A 12,927-nucleotide genomic window follows, 5' to 3' on the forward strand; every position below is an offset into this window, starting at 1 on the left:
GGTATTCGTTACAGAAAAAATCTGGTCTTGGTCACCCTCTGGTGGAGGCCGAGAAAGGAAAATGTATAGGGGCTAGTGAAGAAATAATAGATTGACTCCTTTACAAGGTCAGAAAGCTGATAAATACTTTCCACTACTACGCAGAGAAAGCATGAACACTTTAACTTCGGCACAATTTAACTTGCAAACTATGAAACTTCAATCTGAACTTTTTAAATTCCACACATTGCCAGTCTGGCTAACCTGAACACCTTGGGTCACTAAGGAGCAATTTAACATGGCCAATTCACTATCCTGGCATCTTGGGACAGAAACTGAGCAGCAATTTAGCATGGCCAATCCACCTAACCTTCACATCATTTCAGAGTAAGTGATAACTTGGCATGGCCAATCTACCTAATCTACACATCATTGGGTAGTAAGGGACACTTTAGAATGGTCAAGCCTCCTAATGTACACATCTTTGGACATTAAGGGACAATTTAGCATTGCAAATCCACCAAACCTGCACATTTATGGACACTAAGGGACAATTTAGAATGGCCAATCTGCCTAACCTACACATTACTGGATAGTAAGGGACAATTTAGCATGGCCAATACACCTAACCTGCACATCTTGGGACACCAAGGGGCAATTTAGTATGGTCAATACACCTAACCTGCATATCTTGACACTAAGTGGCAATTTAGCATGGCCAATCCGCCTAACCCACACATCAGTGGATAGTAAGGGACAATTTAGCATGGTCAATCCACCTAACCTATACATCTTTGGACATGAAAGGACAATTCAGCATGGCCAATCCACCTAACTTGCACATCTTTGCATACCACATGGTAGATTGTTGCATAAGGTTAAAACTCACGGGATTCAGGGTGAGGTAGCTAAATGAATACAAAATTGGCTTGATGACAGAAGCCAGAGGGTGGCTGTAGAAGGTTGTTTTTCAAACTGGAGGCCTGTGACCAGTGGTGTGCCTCAGGGATTAGCGCTGGGTCCACAGTTATTTATTTTTTATATTAATGATTTGGATGAGAATATAGGAGGCACAGTTATTTAATTTGCTGATGACATCAAGATTGGCGGCACAGTGGACAGTGAAGGATTGCAATGGGATCTTGATCAATTGGGTCAGTGGGTTGACGAATGGCAGATGGAGTTTAATTTAGATAAACCGGAGATGATGCATTTTGGTAGATTGAACCAGGGCTCAATTAATGGTAGGGCACTGGGGAGAATTACAGAACAAAGAGATTGAGGAGTACATGTACATAGCTCCTTGAAAGTGGAGTCACAGGTGGACAGAGTGGTGAAGAGGGCATTTGGCTTGCTTGGTTTCATCGGTCAGAACATTGAATACAGGAATTGGGACGTCTTGTTGAAGTTGTACAAGGCATTGGTAAGGCTGCACTTTGAATACTGTGTGCAGTTGTGGTCACCCTATTGTAGAAAGGATATTATTAAACCAGAAAGGATGCAGAAAATATTTACTAGGATGCCACCAGGACTTGATGGTTTGAGTTACAAGGAGAGGCTGCATAGCCAGGGACTTTTTTCTCCTGAGCATAGGAAACTGAGGGGTGATCTTATGGAGGTCCATAAAATAATGAGGGGCATAGATCAGTCAGATAGTCAATATCTTTCCCCAAAGGTAGGGGAGTCTAAAACTAGAGGGCATAGATTTAAGGTGAGAGGGGAGAGATACAAGTGTCCAGAGGGGCAATTTTTTCAGATAGAGGGTGGTGACTGTTTGGAACAAGCTGCCAGAGGTTGTAGTAGGAGCAGGTACAATTTTGTGTTTTAGAAAGCATTTAGACAGTTCCATGGGTAAGATGGGTATAGAGAGATATGGGCCAAATGCGGACAGTTGGGACTAGCTTTGGGATTGAAAAAAAAAGGGCGGCATAGAAAGTTAGACCGAGGGGCCTGTTTCCATGTTGGAAACCTGTATGGCTCTATGACTCTATGAGTAAAGGGGCAATTTGGCATGGCTAATCCACTTAACCTGCACATCATTGGGTAATAAGGAACAATTTAGCATGGCCAATCCAATTAACCTACGCACCTGTGGACACTAAAGGGACAACTTAGCATGGTCAATCCAACTAACCTGCACATCTTGGGACACTAAGGCCAATCCGCTTAAACTGCCCCTCTTGGGACACTGGGAGGCAATTAGCATGGCCAATCCACGCAACCTGAATTCTTTGGACCAAGGAGCTATTTAGCATGGTCAATCCGTCTAAGCTGTACATATTTGGACACTAAATGGCAATTTAGCACAGCCAATCTATCTAACCTACAAAACTTTGACACTAAGCAGCAACTTCGTGTGGCCAATCCACCTAACCGGCATATCTTGGGGCACTAAGGGGCAATTTAGCATGGCCAATCCACCTCACCTGCATATCCTGGGACAGTAAGCGTCAGCTTAGCATGGCCAATCCACCTCACCTGCATATCCTGGGACAGTAAGGGTCAGCTTAGCATGGCCAATCCATCTAACCCATACATATTTGGACTAAGGAGCAATTAGCATGACCAATCCACCTAACCTGTACATCGTGGGATACAAACGGGCAATTTAGCATGGCCAATCCACCAGCTTACACACCTTTGGACACTAAGGGACAATTTAGCATGGTCAATCCACCTGACCTGCACATCTTTCAACTGTGGGAGGAAACTGGAGGTCCCGGAGAACCCACGCAGATAAGGTCAGAATTGAACTCGAGACCTTGGAGCTGTGGGGCAGTAGTTCTAACCACTGTGCCACACTGCATCACGTTTAAAAGCCCATCCCAAGGAACTTCAGCCTGACCTGATCAAATAACAATAGATGCCAAGGCAAAGAATGGGTATTCCTATTCTATCCTATTGGAAAAAGGCTTGATCTGAATGGTGGGTGATGGGGAAGTCTGAAAGGGAAAGGAGCCAGAATAAGATGGACAGGTTCAGAGAGCAACTTCCACCATCAGGGGCCACTGAGTCCAGGCAAGGCTGCCACTGGAGATGGGATGGAGGGGGAAAAGACTGCTCAGGGTGAAGGGAGGGGGATCAGCTGCGATTTCAGAGCTGAAGCAGTGACACAGACAGAAAGCTGAGGATGGAATGATGTTCCAGGCAGGCGAAGAATAGGAACATGTCCAGGAATAATTGTCCCGAATGTGGACCTTAGACCAGAGCTTTCAGCATCTGGTGCACTGGCTGCCAGAGGGGTGGAGGTGGGACAACATCAGGGTGGTGAAAGCTGGTGGTCTGGTTCTCAGATCCAGTGGCACTCAATGTGCCATCAATGCAGAGGCAGTGACAGGAAGCTTCAGCAGGGCTGGAAGAACCTCAGAGGGGAGAATTTGTCAAACCTGAGCTGCTGTTTCCAATTCTCCGGGTAGTGGAGAACTCATCTTAATTGGTGATTAGTGAAGAGAGAGATTCCAGCTTGGAATCCCAGTTGGGAAGATTGTGCCTAACGATACCTGCTGCGTGATCTCACCCTCACTGGGGGATTAATCAGTCTATAAATCAGCTCTGTGGTTGGGGTTGTTGCTGAGTTTAACAGAGAATGGGACGCCACGCGTTTCCGATAGAAATTTTCTACCCCATCCTGGTCATCATCGGTGTTCCTGGTAAGTAGCTGCAAATCAGGGCAACAACGCGCTTGCTTTGTTCTGTATCCTTCAGTCTCTGTGCTGGAGATCGATCACCACTCTCCTGACCTTGGTTTCCCACTTTGGGTGCTCCAGCATTTCTACAAACAGGGACAGACAGGTATCCTCCCTCCCTCCTTCACCCAGATCCCTCCAGCTCTTGAACGAATGTATCCAATCTCTTCTAAACCTCCCTCTCGTCAGGAGAAGAGTTGCAGACGCTCCAATCTGTTGAATCTGAAACCTCTCGCTACCCCCACCCCCACCTCTGCCTCCTCCCCCGTCCCCGTTCCCCCCCCCCCCCCCCCTTCCCGCAGGAAAGATTCTGCTAAATTTTTACTGCACCCTCTGCAACCTAATCTGTGGGAAAGGCTGGTGGTTACAACAGGACAGAATGTTTTGGATTTGGTTCGCTGTAACTCCCTTGCTTTGTACCCTGTGGTTTTGTCTATAACCTTCAGGATACCCTATGTCCTTTCACCCATTTTCTCCACCTACCCTACCACTTTCAGCTATTAGTGGATGTGTATCCCCGGATCCCAAAGCTTCTACACACCTTTCAGAATGACACCCTCCATTTTAGTGTGTTCCTGCCCCACGAAACGCATTTCTTCCCATCTTTACTATTCTAAAATTTTAAAGTTTTAAAGATGATCTGGAGGAGGGGGCTGAGTGTAGGGTGACGAAATTTGCTGATGACACGAAGGTGAGTGGAAAAGCAAATTGCGTGGAGGGTGTGGAAAGTCTGCAGAGGGATCTGGATAGGCTGAGCGAGTGGGCGAGGACCAGGCAGATGGAGTACAATGTTAGTAAGTGTGAGGTTATCCACTTTGGCAGAAATAATAGTAGGAGGGATTATTATTTAAAGGGCGAAAAGCTGCAGCATGCTACGGTGCAGAGGGACCTGGGGGTCCTTGTGCACGAGTCGCAAAAAACCCAGTCTGCAGATGCAGCAGGTGATCAAGAAGGCGAATGGAATGTTGGCCTTTATAGGAGGGGGATAGAATATAAAAGTAGGGAGGTCTTGCTGCAACTGTACAGGGTACTGGTGAGGCTGCAGCTGGAGTACTGTGTGCAGTTTTGGTCGCTGCACTTGAGGAAGGATATATTGGCCTTGGAGGGAGTGCAGAGGAGGTTCACTCGGCTGATACCGGAGATGAGAGGGTTGGATATGAAGAGAGACTAAATAGACTGGGTCTGTACTCGTTGGAGTTTAGAAGGATGAGGGGGGATCTTATAGAGACGTATAAGGTAATGAAGGAGATGGATAGGGTAGAGGTAGAGAGTTTCTTCCCACTTAGAAAGGATAGCAGAACTAGAGGGCACAGCCTCAAGATGAGGGAGGGGTGCAGTTTAGAACAGAGTTGAGGAGGAACTTCTTCACTCAAAGGGTGGTGAGTCTCTGGAATTCTCTGCCCGTTGATGTGGTGGAGGCTACCTCGCTGAATATATTGAAGACACGGGTGGATGGGTTTCTGATAGACAAGGGAATTAAGGGTTATGGAGAGAAAGCGGGAAAGTGGAACTGATCCACTTCAGATCAGCCATGATCTTATTGAATGGCGGGGCAGGCTCGAAGGGCTAGATGGCCTACTCCTGCTCCTATTTCTTATGCTCTTATGTTCTTAAAGTTTATTTTCTCGTATCACAAGTCAGGTAACATTAACACTGCAATGAAGTTACTGTGAAAATCCCACAGTCGCCACACTCCGGTGCCTGTTTGGGTCAATGCACCTAACCAGCATGTCTTTCAGAGTGAGGGAGGAAACCGCAGCACCTGGGGGTGTTGCGCTTTCTCAGACTCACTCAGAATGTGAAAACTCCGCACAGACAGTGACCCAAGCCGGGAATTGAACCCAGGTCCCTGGCGCTGTGAGGCAGAAGTGCTAATCACTGTGCCACCACCATGCCACCCTTCCCACCTACATTCACTATTCCTCTGGTGCCCTACACAAAAACAACACCAGTTCTTGAGCTTTTCATTGGTGTGGCATCGGTCGTCTCAATTTCTCTGCTCCGCTCACCCACCCTAACTTGTCTCCTGCTGAACTTACTGCACTTCGCTCTCTCAGATCCAACACTGATGTCGTCACCAAACCCACCGACAAGGGTTGTGCTGCTGGTGTCTGCTGTATGGACCTCTACCTCACTGAGTGCCAACTCTTGGGCGCTTCCTCCTACCTCCCCCTTGACCACAACCCCACCACCAAACATCCAGCCACTGTTTCCAGGACGGTTCATGACCTTGTCTCCTCCGGAGATCCTCCCTCCACAGCCTCCAACCTCCAACGGTAGCACAGTGGTTAGCACTGAAGCTTCAGGGAGCTGGGTTCGATTCCCGGCTTGGGTGACTGTCTGTGTGGAGTTTGCACATTCTCTTCGTGTCTGCTTGGGTTTCCTCCGGATGCTCTGGTTTCCTCCCACAGTCCAAAGATGTGCGGGTTAGGTTGATTGGCCATGCTAAAATTGCCTCTTAGTGTCCTGAGATGCGTAGGTTAGAGGGGTTAGTGGGTAAATGTGTAGGGATGTGGAGGGTAGGGCCTGGGTGGGATTGTGGTTGCTGCAGACTTGATGGGCCGAATGGTCTCTTTCTGCACTGTAGGATTTCTATGATTCAGAGTCTCCCAATCACAGACAGCCCACTTCTTCCTCTGTCTCAAAATCCACAACCAGGACCACTCAGGTAGGCCCACCATGTCAGCCTGTTCCTACCACACTGAGCTCATTTCTTTCTACCTTACTCCATTCTGTACCCGCTTGCCTGCAGAAAAGTGGCAGGTGTGGTTTAACCCTGATAAGCGCGAGGTGATTCATTTTGGTAGGACAAACTTGAATGCGGATTACAGGGTCAACGGCAGGGTTCTGAGGATTGTGGAGGAACAGAGAGATCTTGGGGCTCATATTCACAGATCTCTGAAGGTTGCCACTCAAGTGGATAGAGTCGTGAAGAAGTGTGTACTTGTGGTGTGTTAGTGTTTATTAACAGGGGGGTGTTGAGTTTAAGAGCTGTGGGGATATGCTGCAACTATACAGGACCTTGGTGAGACCACATTTGGAATATTGTGTTCAGTTCTGGTCACCTCACTATGAGAAGGATGTGGAAGCATTGGAGAGAGTGCAGAGGAGGTTTACCAGGATACTGCCTGGTTTGGAGGGTAGGTCTTATGAGGAAAGGTTGAGGGAGCTGGGGCTTTTCTCTTTAGAGCGGAGGAGGATGAGAGGCAACTTGATAGAAGTTATAAGATGATGAGGGGGATAGATAGAGTGGACGTGCAGAGACTATTTCCTCGGGTGGATGTAGCTGTTACTAGGGGACATAACTATAAGGTTCATGGTGGGAGATATAGGAGGGAAGTTCGAGGTAGATTCTTTGCTCAGAAAGTGATTGGGGTGTGGAATAGACTGCCTGCTGTGATAGTGGGGTTGGACACTTTACGAACTTTCAAGCGGTTATTGAGTAGGCACATGGAGCACACCGGAATGTTAGGGAGTGGGATAGCTTGATGTTGAGTTCGGACATAGCTTGGCACAAAATCGAGGGCCGAAGGGCCTGTACTGTTCTATGTTGCTCAGTCCCTTCCCATCCACATCCACCGATGCCCTGCACAAAGTCAAGAGCTCTGATGAAGGGTCACCCAGACTCGAAATGTTGGCTCTACACACAGACTGTCAGACCTGCCGAGATTTTCCAGCATTTTCTGCCTTTGTATTCCAGCATCCACAGTCATTCAATTTTATCCTTTCTTTGATGTTGACTTTCTTCACTCCCCCCCACCATTTAACACATGAGATGTTAACAAGTAACTGGTGTTGTTTCATTTAAACGCTTTACTATTAACGCGGCAATGTGGCGTGTTAGATTTTCTAATTTTAATAATGTTCACTTATAAGATTGTTGGCATTTTTATGGTGACTTTAGGGAGCAAGAAAATTGTCCAGTTGTATCATTCAGAATTATAGAATCCTACAGTAAAGAAGGAGGTCTTTCAGTCCATCAAGCTTGCACCAACAATACCACCCAGACCCTATCTCTGTAACCCCACACATTTACCCTAGCTAATCCCCCTGTCACTAAATGGCAACTTAGCACAGCCAATGCGCCTAACCAGCACATCTTTCGGATTGTGGGAGGAAACTGGAGCACCAAGGAAACCCACGCAGACATGGGGAGAACGTGCAGACTCCGCACAGACAGTGACCTGAACCAGGACTCGAACGCAGGTCCCTGGGCGCTATGAGGCAGCAGTGCTAACCATCGTGTCACCTTGCCACCCACTGAGATCCCAATCCCAAATCACTGACCTCGCAATAGACTTTCACATTAACAACATAAGAACCTCTTTGATTAACACTCAACTAAACTCACTTAAATTGTACGAATCATAAGAACTAGGAAGGGGAGCAGGCCATTCAGCCCATCGGGTCTGTTTTCCATTCAATACAATCATGGCTAATCTCATCTCGGCCTCAACTCCACTTTCCTGCCTATTCATCATGACCTTTCAACCCATTGCTAATTAAAAATTTGTTCACCTCACCCTTAAATTTATTCAATGTCCCAGCATCCACCACACTCTAGGTTAGCGAACTCCACAGACTCACGACTCTCCGAGAGAATTAATTTCTCCATATTTCTGATTCAATACCTCTGATGTCTCTGGGGCGGCACGGTGGCACAGTGGTTAGCACTGCTGCCTCACAGCACCAGGATCCTGGGGTCGATTCCCGGCTTGGGTCACTGTCTATGTGGAGTTTGCACAATCTCCCCGTGTCTGTGTGGGTTTCCTCCAGGTGCTCCAATTTCCTCCCACAGTCCAGAAAACGTGCTGGTTAGGTGCATTGGCCATGCTAAAATTCTCCCTCAGTGTACCCGAACAGGCGCTGGAGTGTGATTACTAGGGGATTTTTCATAGTAACTTCGTTGCAGTGTTAATGGAAGCCTACTTGTGACTAATAATAAATCTGCCACTCCCTGTCCTAATATATTTCCACCGTTTCACCGGAGGGGGTTAAGCAGTTTGAATCAATAATGAAATAGGGAGGAAAATCTGCTGTCCTTACCTGGTCTGGTCTACCTGTGATTCCAGAGCTACAGCAATGTGGTTGGTTGTTAAATATCTCTTGAAAATGGCCCCAGCAAGCCACTCAGTTTAAGGACAATTAGGGATAGGCAGCAAATGCTGGCCCTACATTTTTAACCCAATCCAGTAGTCATGGCATTTGGCTCCAACACTGAATTTAACCTTCTCTCCCTCTTTGTATTTTCCATTAATGTCACACTGCTGAATAACATTGGGTTGGATTGTCAAACTGGCATGGGTATCCCACCCAGTAAGGCACAGTGTGTGTTTTGTTGCATATTTCATATTAGGAGATCTTATTAACAAGTTAGCACAGTGAAAAGTGCATGGCGAAGTTTCTCACCTGACACCTTTTATAACGATCTATTTATTAGCCGTAGTGTCAAGTTGGGTGATTTTGAACTGCCCAGCCATTGCACACCACACCTGAGATTTGCACAGGCTGGGCGAGTGGGTTCTATGCGTGGCAGATGCAGCACAATGTGGATCAGTGTGAGTTGTCCATGCAAAAGTAGGAAGGCAGATTATGGTTTGAATGGGTGCAAATCGAGATACTCAGCGAGACCTTGGTGTCCTCGTGCATCAGTCACTGAAAGTGAGCAGGCAGTTAGAGCAGGCAGTTAAGAAGGCAGATGGTATGTTGACCTTCACGGCGAGAGGATTTGAGTATCAGAATAGGGATGTTTTACTGCAGTTGTATAGTGTGTTGGTGAGGCCACACTTGTATTGTGCGGAGTTTTGGTGTCCTTATCTGAGGAAGGACGTTCCTGCTATAGAAGGAGCGCAGCAAAGGTTCACTAGGCTAATTCCTGGGATGGCAGGTCTGTCACACGAGGAGAGACTAAGTTGGATAGGATTATATTCACTGGAGTTTAGAAGAGTGAGAGGGGATCTCCTAGAAACTTATAAAATTCTAACAGGGTTAGACAGGGTGGATTCAGAAAGAATGTTCCTAATGGTGGGGGAGTCCAGAATTAGGGATCATCGTTTGAGGATAAGGGGTAAACATTTTAGGACTGAGGTGAGGAGAAATTTCTTCACCCAGAGGGTGGTGAATGTGTGGGATTCACTACCACTGAAAGTAGCTGAGGCCAAAATGTTGTGCGATTTCAAGAAAAAAATTAGATATAGGTCTTGGGGAGAAAGGGATTAAGGGATATGGAGGGAAAGTGGGATCAGGATGTTGAATTTGATGATCGGCCATGATCAAAATGAATGGTGGAGCAGACTCGAAGGGCCGAATGATTTATTATGCTTCTATGTCTCTAGGTTTCTATTCCATTCCAGTAACTTCCTTGTCAGAAAATGGGTTGACAAATAGATCTCACTACCTTATACTGTTTCCCGAGGTTAGGATTACTGCCACCACCCCACCATGGCTCCATCAGTCTCCAGATCCTGATCGCCTGGACTCCAGTGGGCTGTTAGTGAGCGTCTCAGCTGAATGTTTGGGTTAATGTCTCGGTTCTGCCTTTCCTTCCAGCGAACCTGTTAACCCTTGTGATCCTCGACCGAGGGAAGTGTGGCCTCTCCAAAGGAGTCACTCGCTACATGGTGGCCATGGCAGTGGGAGACCTCATGGTGCTGGTCTTCAATGTCATCGTCAGCCAAATCATCAAGGATCACTTTCCAACCTCGCTGCTGAGCTACACGCAAGCTTGCCGACTCAGTGCCTTCATGCAAGGGACGAGCATCCAACTCTCCATCTGGTTCACCATGTCCTTCACCTTTGACCGCTTTGTGGCAATTTGTTGCCAGAAATTGAAGACAATATATTGTAATGCCAGAATTGCCATGGTGGTTATAGCGACCGTGTGCCTTCTCAATGTTCTCATCAATATCCCCATGGCTTTCCGTTACGAGCCCTATTATGTTCTTAATGACATGCAGTGGGGCTGCCGCACTGTCACCGACTATTTCACCTCACCGGCCTGGTCAGCTCACCGATGGATCACCAACCTCGCCAGCACCTTGCTTCCGATTCCCTTGCTGCTCCTCTTGAATTCCCTGACTGCCCATCACATCCTAGTGGCCAGTCGGGCTCGCAGAGCCCTGAAGTGCAGGCAAAGCAGCACTGATCCGGAACTGAGGGACAGGAGAACATCCATCATTTTACTCTTCAGCATCTCCGGCAGCTTCATCATACTGACAGCACCCATCACCATTATCCATATCTGCGTCGGTGTGACGCAGACTGTCACTTTCCGAGGTTCGAGCTCACTGTACCTGGCAATCAGAACGACGGTTCTGCTGATGTGCACCAGCTCCTGCACAAACACTTGCATTTATGCCTTGACCCAGCGGAAGTTCCGAGTGGAGATCAAGAACATGGTGAGGTATCCACATACCCTCTTCGTTCGACTATTCAAATGAAATCGAAAGGAAAAGATGGAGTGTCTGAAACAAAGTTAATCATCTGGCATTCCACTGTAAATGTGTACAAGACCCTTTGAAATTCTGCCTGCAGTTTTGAAGGGTGCATTTGGTCTCTGACTCTCAAAGAATTTATATATCAAGATAGTGTACTATGAAAGGTCAGACACTGGGAAGTTCTGAAGAACAAAGAGACTTTGTTCATAGATCTCTAAAGGCAGGAAGACAGGTTAATAGGATGCTGAAAAAGGCATATGGCACACTCGCCTTTATCAATTGGGGTATAGTTTACAAAAACAGAGGTCATGATCGAGATGTGGAGAACTTTGGTCAAGCCACAGCTGGAGCACTGTGCGCAGTTCTGGTCGCCACATTACAGGAAGGACATGAACATACTGGAGGAGGTGCAATGGAGATTCACCAGGATGTTGCCTGGGTTGGAACAGATGAGTTTGGGTGGGCTCGGATTGTTTTCACTGGAGCAGAGAGGATTGAGGGGCAACCTGATTGAGATGTTCAAGGTTATGAGGGGCATGGATAGGGAACAGCTGACCCCTTATTTGAAGGGTCAGTTATGAGGGGAGACGAGTTAAAAGTCAGGGAGGCTTAGGGGGGAATTTGAGGAAAACCTTTTGTACCCATAGGGTGGTGAGGGTCTGGAATGTGCTGACAGGGAGGGTGTTGGAGGCAGGATGCCTCACATCCTTTTAAAAGTACCTGGATGAGCAACATTCAAGGCTATGGGCCAAGTGCTGGTAGATGGGATTAGGTAGGCAGGTCAGGGCCTTTCATGCATCAGTGTGGATTCGATGGGGTGAAGGGCCTCTTCTGCACTGTGGTGTTCTGTGATATTATGCTGTACCGCCACAGTGTCACAAGACCTTGTTGCTGTATCACACACAGGAGAGACCAACATAACGCCTACTTTAACAAAATCCAGGAAGTAATCAATGAATCACAACCAAACGGGTTAAAATATGTTTTTAATTGATAGCCAAATTAATAATTTTGAGTTGCAAAACAAAAGCAATTAAGAGAACTAACTTGAGTGAACAGAGTGTCAGTGAAGAACACACTTCAAATTTGAAATTTAATTCTAAATTTCTCAAAATTTAAATAAATTCACCCCAAGCCCAACTGGGCCCTGTACACTTTCAGAATATTGGTATATCTAGCCGTGGATTGCACACGTCTTTTCATACTCCTCTCAGCAATTTTCCACTGTTCATGAATTCCATTCAGTACAAATAATGCGCAAGTGTTTTGATATTTTGAGCTGGGTTATTAGTCAACGGGTTAGGCAGGCTGGCCATGATAAATTGACCCTTAGCGTCAGGCGGTTTAGCAGGGTAAATGTGTGGGGTTATGGGAATAAGGCCTGGGTAGGATTGTGTTGGTGCAGAGTTGATGGGCCGAATGGTCTCCCTCGGCACTATAGAGACTCTATAATTCCTTGAAGGCTACATGGTAAGCAATGAACAGGAGGTGAAAGGACGGGTGACATTTATTAAACTGATTTCTCAGGCTCATTTTAGTCTGGATGACATGCACCATTATTATTTTAAAAAATCGTTCTTGGCGTGCAGGCATCGCTGGCTAGGCCCAGCATTTATTGGCCATCCCTAACTGCCCTTGAGGAGGTGGTCATGAGGTGCCTTCTTGCACCGCTGCCGTCCCTAAGATTACAAACGCACACACACGCAGAGTGCTGGAGGGGAGGGAGTTCCAGTTTGACCCGGTGAAGAATGGCCGATAAAGTTCTAATCCAAGATGGTGGTGGGCTTGGAGGTGGTGGCATTCCCATGTGCCTACTGCATTCACCC

Source organism: Carcharhinus amblyrhynchos, unplaced genomic scaffold (genome assembly GCF_965287045.1).
Source record: "Carcharhinus amblyrhynchos unplaced genomic scaffold, sCarAmb.v2.hapA scaffold_40, whole genome shotgun sequence".
Taxonomy (NCBI): Eukaryota; Metazoa; Chordata; class Chondrichthyes; order Carcharhiniformes; family Carcharhinidae; genus Carcharhinus; species Carcharhinus amblyrhynchos.